We start from the raw sequence: 6,513 nt of genomic DNA on the forward strand, positions 1-6,513 counted from the left end.
CTCGTAAAGAGGTTTGGGGGTGGGGCGCGCCACATCTGCGGCATCGGCCGTGGGAAAGGACCGGCGCAGTAAAACAGGTGGGTGAAACCGCGGTCCGCGCCAATACGTGCTGCTGCCTGGGGCATCGCTTTGCTGCGGGTCAAGTCAGATGCTCTCTGTAAGAGTCAGTCAGGGTAAAGGCAGCAGCAGATTTCTTTTCTGCTCATTTTAACAAAGGCTGGACGGAGCCCATAGAGGAAGGCACTACGCGTCTTGCTGGGTTGGTTTCCCTGCCTTCTCGTAAGCTGTCGCGGAAACTTGCACGAGCAAAGCCTGTGCAAGCTGATGACAGCCACACACGGTTGAAGAGGGAGCAGACGGTGAGAGCAGAGGTGTGCGCTCAGGCTGTGCGCTGGAAGCTAATGCTAATGCTGCAAAATAAAGAGTGGATTTTCTTTTTTGGGTTTAGGTGAGCGCTAAACATGACATGTGCGTATGTGCGTGTGTCTCTCGCAGGTTTTTGTCATACACCCCACCCTCCCACCCCAAAAAAACAACCCACACATGCCACGCGTTAAACAGTGGTTTTCCGTTGTACTTAGAAGTGCTTACATAGGTGTGTTGGTTTTTTTCTTTTTTATTTTTTAATGCAGAAACAGCAATACGATAGATTTAATACAGCTAGCAATTAGATGGGTGTAGCTTTAGAGCGTCGGCTGTTTACAAAGCAACTGCACACCTTCTTTAACTCACAGTTTAAACAAGTAAACTTGCAGTGCATCACACGTGCTTTGTACAGTCACGTTCCACACGGCAGGCCAGATGCTTCACCCTGCCTTGTCCTTGTTGCCCCGACTCCAACGGGACCGCCGAGGCCATCCTGGGGACAGCGCCGCTTTCTAGCAGCTGGGTTGCTTGCCTGGACGCCCCACAGACAAAGAGTCATTTCCCCACTGAACCTCTTCTCAAATAATTTCCTAGCCCTGCAGGCCCCACGTCCTTTGGTTCATATTTCCTTTTTTCCGGGCTTGATGCACAGGACCGACGATTTCCAGAAATAGAAACAGAGGCTGATTCAGTCCAGGCTCAACATTCTCTGACCTAAACCAAACTGTCTTCGAAGAGATAGCTGTACCGTAGGCACCACCTCGGGAACAGAAGTTGCCCTGTCATAAAAAAAAAAAAAAAGAAGGAAAACAAGGCATTTCAGGCTGAGGAGGCTGAGCGGTGTGCTGGGGGCGGTGGGGGTTGGAAAGAAACAGTTCAGACGATCAGAGCGAGCTTAGCGTTGCAAAGCGTGCCATTATTTTTAATTTGGCAGTCAGAAGACAATAGATTCTGACACTGATTTCCTGTGTGCTGCGGGAGTTCTCTCCTCAGCATTCCTGTGCACCATTTTACTTTTGTGTCCCGTCCGCTTCGCTTTTGCGCTGTAGCTCTCCGGTTCTAGCTACGCTTCCCACCACCCCCATTACTCTTTGACAAGCCCAGCTCTCACTGTGCTTCCCTTCCCTTCCCTTCCCTTCCCGTATGCGCGTGCAGGGAAAAGCCCGCGCGTCTGCCGCTACAGGACACGCTCTGGGAGGCAGGAGAGATGACGACGCTCCCTGACAGAGGACACAGCTGAGGGGCGGTCCGCCGGGGCTGGGGAGATGGCAGCACCTTCCCTCAGCTGCCCCATCCGAGCACGGGTGCAGGTGAGCACTGAGGAGAGACAAGCAGGCAGGAGCCGCAGAGCGAGAGAGAAAATAAAATTCACGGGTGGGTGCTACTTACGTCTCATTTTTAGCGCAAGGGATGAATTCTCAGCACATTCTTGGAGCTGCCCCTTTGGGACTCACGGAGAAGAGGGAGGTTGGCCACGCGGTGCAGCCCAGCTCTGCTTCCCCTAAATGGTTTTACTGTTCAGGTGTTGCCCTAATCTGGCCGGTACCCCTGCAAAGAGTTTGGGATTTCTGCTGCCTCTCCGGGCCAGCCGCAGACCCTGACTTCATCGCAGCGAATGACCCTGCGCTCGTCAGAGCGGTTGCCGAGTCACATCCCGCTGCCTTCCCTGCAGAACCGGTGACCCTTTTTCAGCCCTTGCCCCCTCTTCTCTCCGCTCGTTGCCCATCCCTTTATCAGTGCCGGCACCGATCCTGCCTCCAGCTCGCCCTGTCTCCACCTGCGAGCGCCCAACAGGAGCTAAATGTCTCCTCAAGGACGCACGGAAGAGACGCGCAGGTAACCCAGCACAGACCCCCTGCAAACATCTTCTTTCCATTTTCTTTCCTCTCCTGACACGAAGAGATGACTTAGGAAAAAGCGTACTGCTCACACTTCACCTGCACTGCTTCTACTTTCACTTTCGCTCTCCTTGGCAGTAATTAATAGCGGTGGCTGGGGGGGCTGGGGCATTCCCCCAAAGCGGCTGCAGTTACATCCGGGCGGTTGTGGCACTCCATTAGCTCTGTAGTTTTTAAATCTAAATCTTCTGGAATTGTTAGTTCTGCTCAGGAATCACCCGTACCTGCAAATTTTCTTAATAGCTACGCTTGACCCCAGCCACTGTTTAACAGCTCACCTTTATTTCTCTTCATTTAAGAACCTAAAGCTTCGTTTACTGCTTGGGTTGGAAGCAGGAGCTGTCGCTGCCTCTGAACTTTCTAACAGCCCTGTTACAATTTCAGTACTACCCGCTCCCAATTTAGCTTTCCGGGTCGATTTTCATTCTAGATTCGAAAATTTCCTTATTTTGTTTCTGATCAGGAGTCATTAATGCCTGCAGTTGATTTAGTAACGGCTGTATTTAGATTGAGCTATTAATGACTCGCAACTCTATTTATGGCATAAAAAAGGACTGCCTTTATTTTTTTTAACTACAGATTAGGAATAATGACTGCCTGGTTTGTTCAGTAATAGGTGTGATTAAATTTAGTCACGACTCCTCCCTAAATAATATGTATTTATTTGCACTCTAACAATTTAACCTTCCCTTTACCGGCCAGGGGCACCGACAAGTGCCCGTGCGTACCTCCGCTCCCCCTGCGCCGGCTCCCCAGGGAACAGCCTCTTACCCTGACCAGAGCCTGCAGCGGCCCGTTGTCGTCCCAGCTCCTCGCCCTCGAGAAAGCGGCCGCCTGAAGCGGCGGCAGCTCCGCTGCTGCCCAGAGGGGACGGAAATGGCGCGGGGTAAAGCTCTCCGGGCCGCCTGCGTCCCGCGCGGAGGCGGTGACCTCAGCAGCCTGTACGCTGTTGGGGCCGAGCCAACAACCTGAGGAGGAGTCGCAGGGCGTAGCTGTTTCTGCAACAACCACGCTTTCCCGCCTGGCTGGACAAGAAAGCGGGGCCTGCGGGGGCCTGGAGAGGCAGCATCGCTGCAGGTTGTGCCACGGCTGTTGAGAGGCCAAGGCAACACCTGAAACAGTGAACGGCACAACTAGTGAAAACCCCCAAGGTTCCGGGTTCAGTAAAGACAGGAATTGCAGCAGCACAATAAAATGATCTCACGAGGGGAAAAAAAACAGCAAAGCAAAAACCAAACCCCAAACAGAACCCCATACCACTAACCCGTCTCACCGCCCCCTCAGCGCCCAAAACAGCATCCTGGGAGAAAAAAAGCAAAGCAGGCCACAAGGGACCTTTCTAGTACAGATGCCGCCAAAGAGTGCCAAGCTCTGGAATCCTTACCTCAGGCAACGCCTCCGCTTCTCTAAACGCCAGAGCACGCCTGCCCGGGGGGCTGAGACAGCCCCAAAGCTGCGACCGCCCGAGGGAACACGGGAGCACCGACGCCAGAGAAGCCCAGGGCCAGAGCCGGGGCTCTTCCACCCCCGGGCCCCGCCCCCGCCCTTCCCACAGCGCCCCGCGAAAGGGGCGGGCCGAGCCCCCCGGGGGGTGAAGGCCCCGGGAGCCGGACGAGAGCCGCCTGGAGTTCCCGGCACGGGAGGGAGGGGGGAGAGAAAACACCCAAACCGAGCCCCCCGAGCGGAGCAAACACAGGCTCGGGCTGTTGCCGGGGGGCGGGGCCTGTCGCTAAGGGGAGAGAGCCGGCACCGCCCCCCGGGCCGTTGCCGGGGGGTGGGGCCTGTCGCTAAGGGGAGAGAGCCGGCACCGCCCCCCGGGCCGTTGCCGGGGGGTGGGGCCTGTCGCTAAGGGGGTGTGTCCAAAGGGACGCTGGCAATGCCCCTGGAGCCATCACCAAGGGCAGGGCCTGTTGCTATGGAGGGTGGGGCCAGGCAGCACCAGCAACACCCCCAGGCTGTCACCAGGGGGTGGGACCTGTTGCTAACTGGGGGTGCTGGGGAGCACACGAGCACGGCCCCACCCCACCAGGCCCTCGCCAGGGGGCGGGGCCTGTCGCAAAGGTGGGTGGGGCCAGGTGGGTCAGACATCAGACCGTCTGCCCGCCCATCGCCGGGGGTGGGGCCTGTTGCTAAGAGCGTGGCGAGGGGTATCAGCACCACCCTCACCGGGCTATCGCAAGGGGTCAACACCTGTCGCTAAGGGCTGTGCCTACACGGTTCCGGCCCCCACGGAGCCGTCACCAGGTAGCGGGGGGTGTGTGTGTGTGTGGGGGTGTGTGGGGGTGTGTGGGGGGGGGTGGGGGTGGGGGTGTGGGTGTGTGTGTGGGTGTGGGTGTGGGTGTGTGTGTGTGTGTGTGTGTGTGCGCGCGCGCGGCAAAATGTCGCTACAGCCCGTGCACGGCTGCTGGCTGCAGTACCGCAGTTTGGTCGCACGGTGGCAGCAGAGAGCTAAAAGGTCGCCACTGCGCATGCGCGGCTGCCCACCTGCGGTACGAGGGTTTGGACGCTCGGTGGAAGTAGGGGCAGAAAATAAAGCGCCACCGCGCATACGGAACTGCCTGGCTGCAGTACCGGCATCTGCTTGCACGGTGGTAGCAGCGACCAGAGGAAAACTTCACCCTCGGGAACGGGAGGCTTCCCGTCTGCAGTACCCGGTTTTGATCGACCGGTGACTGCCGCGATCGGATAAGGGGCGGGTGGAAATCTCTACCAGGGTAGCGCAGCTCCCGCCTGCAGTCCCGGGGTTCGGTCGCTCGGTGGAAGCAGCGAGCAGAAAACAAGAGGTGGCCACTGCGCATGCGCGGCTGCCCACCTGCAGTACCGCGGTTTGGTCGCACGGTGGCAGCAGAGCAGAAAAGGCGCCACTGCGCATGCGCGGCCGCCCACCTGCAGTACCGCGGTTTGGTCGCTCGGTGGCAGCAGCGAGCACAGAAAAGGTCGCCAGTGTGCCTGCGCCTGCCCCGCTTGCAGTACCAGAGCTCGGTCGTTCGGTGGCAGCAGCGAGCAGGGACACAACGTCGCCACTGCGCATGCGTCTGTTCCGGGTGCGGTACCGCACTTTGGCCGCACGGTGTCAGCAGGGTCCACCATCGCCACTCCGCATGCGCGATTCCCGGCTGCCGTAGCACAGCACGGCGGCAGCGGCACGACGTCCGTGACTCTTCTCTGGGGCAAGACCCGCGCCGGCTCTGGGTCACGTTCGCCGGGATAACGGAACTGTTACTGCGTGCGCAGAGCTCATGTTTCTCTGCACCTTCCCCACTCCCGCAGCCCCAGCAGTGTCAGTCGTTGCCTCCGCACCGCCCACCACCAAAGTGCCTCGAGCATTTTAGTCCTTCCGTCTCGACTGCTTTAAAAATCAGGTGGCCGTTACCGTCCTCCCTCCTGCCCCACTCACCCCCACCCCACGCCCTAGGGAGGAGAAGCAGCACAAACGACCTGGGGAGAAAGGTCCCCTTTCCCACCCCCCACCCCCCCGGAGTGAGCCCCATCAGTTGCTGTAGGCCTGCGGCATCAGGGCTGTGACAGGGAGAGCAGCAAGTCAACAGGTCCTAGAGGGTTAAAGAAGAAAATCAATCAGGGGAACACAGCTGCCCTTCCGAAGGCAGGCTGCCTGGGGTGAGGGGGGCAGCTGTGCGTCAGGGCACGGGGCAGCCAGGCAGACCAGGTGCCAGTGGCTGACCTGCAAAGGACTTGTGCGCTGCTGAGCCTTGGGCTTCGTTGGCTTGGCAGCGCCTCGCCTCGCCTCTGCACTGCCAGCACCCTGCTCTGCTCATCCTGCGTAAGCACAAGGCTTCAGCGAGCACAGAACAGGAGGCCAGGGAGAGGGAGGACGTCACCGGGGAAAAAAAAGTCATGCGGAGGGGCCATGTCAGGGGAAAGCGTTTGGGAGGGCACAGACACACGCAGAGGGAGGGCGGGGGAGGAGGCGGACACCGCTGGACAGGGGCATGTCTGGGCAGACACGCCACGGGGAACATGCATGGGGATGACTGACACCAGGGGGTCCCCCCAGGATAATCCACAACGGGCAACTCACCTGGGCTAACCTGCAGCAGATGATCCGCTCCAGATAACTGACCCGCTCCGGCGAATCCATTCCAGATAAGCCCCAGCAATGCCCCTCAAACTGCCGGTGTTTCACCCCAAATTTTCCCCAGTTTAGGGTTTTCGGTGGGTTTATTTAGTTTTGGTGATTTCCGGTTGGATGGTTTGGCTTTTTTTGTTGTTGTTCGGGTTACTTTGGTTT

The 6,513-nt window shown here is 58.3% G+C and overlaps 1 long non-coding RNA gene across 2 annotated transcripts; it reads right to left on the minus strand.

The window, feature by feature from the left end:
• Nucleotides 1–592: 592 nt before the first annotated feature.
• LOC142050980 (uncharacterized) lies at nucleotides 593–4,518 on the minus strand. 2 transcript variants are annotated; one of them, XR_012658241.1, is made up of 3 exons: nucleotides 3,649–4,518; nucleotides 2,993–3,376; nucleotides 593–1,145 (listed from the first exon to the last, which is right to left on the minus strand). It is a non-coding gene; the product is annotated as an uncharacterized LOC142050980 (long non-coding RNA). The 2 variants fall into 2 exon arrangements; XR_012658242.1 differs by lacking the exon at nucleotides 2,993–3,376.
• Nucleotides 4,519–6,513: the final 1,995 nt, after the last annotated feature.

Source organism: Phalacrocorax aristotelis, unplaced genomic scaffold (assembly GCF_949628215.1).
Source record: "Phalacrocorax aristotelis unplaced genomic scaffold, bGulAri2.1 scaffold_176, whole genome shotgun sequence".
NCBI classification, from domain to species: Eukaryota; Metazoa; Chordata; class Aves; order Suliformes; family Phalacrocoracidae; genus Phalacrocorax; species Phalacrocorax aristotelis.